Below are 2,413 nucleotides of genomic sequence, written 5' to 3'. Positions count from 1 at the left end.
GAGTTGATTCCATCAGCACGATTTTTATTGAAGCATCTCATCTGTTGGCTATTTCATGGAAGCGCAGAGGCTACAGCCAGCTGAAGGCTGGGCAGTCACACATCTCTGGAGGACACAACGGTATGGAAATTTAGATCATATGCAACCTCTGTAGGGACCACCTTACGATGCAGCAAAGTGGCGGGTTTTTTTTCTCATGCATTAAAAAAAGAAAAGTTAAGAGGAAGGTGGCATTTTGTGCGTTGTTAAAACTCAAGCAGCCTGCATCTTCTCAGCCTGCTTGATGCTAACAAGCTGAGATGGCCCCACTCTGCACTACCAGCAGCCGCTAAAGAGCGAGCTGGGGTTTCATGTCTCCTGCCTCCTTCCTGGAGACATCGTCCTCTTTGCTTTTAGCCACTGGCTGCTCCAGCTGCAGCGGGTGTGAGCAGACAAAGCGGGAGGAGTCAGGATTGCTTTACGTGATGGCTCAGATGGGTATAGACTTCGCAAGAGGCTCCAGCAGCTCTTGCAAAAGACTCTCTGAAACCCACCTTGAAGGCACCTGGGGGACTTACAACAGCTCACAAAGCTCCCGTCGCAGCCATGGGAGGAGACGCTGGTTGCTGTGGCTGCTGCTCCCTGAAGTTTTGTGGGGGTTGCATCTTCTGGACCAAGTCTGGCCCCACCAAGCAGGTACTGCAGTGTGAGATGGGGCTGGCTTGGTCTTTGTTTGACCACCCTTCAGGTGGCTTTCAGTTCAGAAGGATCTTCTGGTGTCTCCTGGAGGACAGGTAAAGAGCAGGATTTTCAGTGCACAAATCAGACGCTGAACACTCATAAATAACATGCTCCCCAGGCCACCAAAATGAGATCTCACAGGCCGAAGTTGCCATGGGGTAAAACATACAAAGGCTGAAATGTCTGAAAAGTCGGAGGAGATGATTAACACGAGAGAGAGGCTAAAACCAGAAATCGTGAATGAACTTCAGCCAAAACATGTGGGAGGGATGGGGATGACCATGTCAGAAGTCCGGGAGCTGAAGCTGCAGGACAAGAGGCCACTTTGCCAAGAGAAGCATTAAAAGCTCACAAGGCTTCATCGGCAAACTCATAGAAGACGGATAGACACTGTGGGCCACATGGTTGGAGTCATTGGACCAATAAATCACTTTAAATGCCTGGGAAGTCCAAGGCTCCTGTATTTATAAGATAGAAGTGGCTGCAAGTTGCTTGGTTCCAGCTGGAGCCTGGGTGCCGGAAAAGCCCAGGGCGTGGGAGCAGCCTCCTGACCACGGGCTGAGGGCAAATCCCTTCGGCTTCGGGGGAGAGATTGTTGCAACTCCAGGTTCAGTGTCTGCAAAGGCTTTTGTTTGAAAATGGAAGTGCTTTGGGGAAAAAGCAAATGAAAGGGAAAGAGGGACCGGTTTGCTGTTCTCGCCAGCTGAAAATGGACGCTCTGCTGTGAAATCTGGAAACAGCAAAACTGTGTTCCAGCCCAAAATTCTAGATAGGAAAGGTTAGACTTCTGAAGGAGAATAAAGATGTTTCCACATCCTGAGTTAAAAAAACAAACAAACAACACTTTTAAAAAAAAGATTATTTTGAAGGGAGGTATTTTTCCAGCCAGCATCCCAGCCTTTTCCGTAAGCGGGCAAAGCCCAGCAGGTATAAAACTTAAAAAAAAAAATATTCTGGCAGGTTTCTTCCTTCCTGCAGAGAGATATTTCTGCCAAAAGCCCAGTCCCAGTTATCTCTGCAGTGTGGATGAGCCCTGTCTACATCTTATGGATACTCACGGCTTGATTTTTGGAGCAGCACGTGCTTGGAGGTGGCACGTTTCCTACCAAGGCTGAGACAGTTTAGCTCCCGGAGGTGTCCAGAGCCAGGAAAAAGGGAGATGTTCCCCAAAAGTGTTTTTTCTAGCTCCTTCTGGACAGGGCTGAGCAGTGAAAAGATAATTTAGGACTTCTGGGAAAGCTGTCTGGTCATAACTCCTTGGGTCAGGGCTTGGTACGTGCCCATTGGTCCCAAGGGAGCTGACGGGAGCGTGGTCCCTGTGCAATCCTTTACTGGGTGCCCTGGCTGCAGAACTGTGAAATTAGGGACAACACAGAGATGAGAAATCTTCATTATTCCCACGTTGAGAGAAAGGATGCAGAGAAAGGTCACTAAGCATAAAGTAAGACGGAGATGCCCCAAATGCCCCAACTGGGGCAATCCTGGGCAGACACCGGAGCATCCAGCCCAGAAGAGCCAAGCTTCACTCGTCCGGCTGCTCGTACGAGGGCTGGTTTCCACAAAGCAAAAAAAGACCTTTCTTCTTGGTTTACAAAGGCAGAAACAAAGGTACGAAGCGGAGCCTACAGGTAGCCTCAGTGCTTGCTGGGAGGAGTTCATTAGCAAGAGATGCCCAGGGGCTGGAATCGATGGA

This window comes from Gymnogyps californianus, chromosome 28 (genome assembly GCF_018139145.2).
Source record: "Gymnogyps californianus isolate 813 chromosome 28, ASM1813914v2, whole genome shotgun sequence".
NCBI lineage: Eukaryota > Metazoa > Chordata > Aves > Accipitriformes > Cathartidae > Gymnogyps > Gymnogyps californianus.
Note: the sequence above shows the minus strand (reverse complement) of the source record.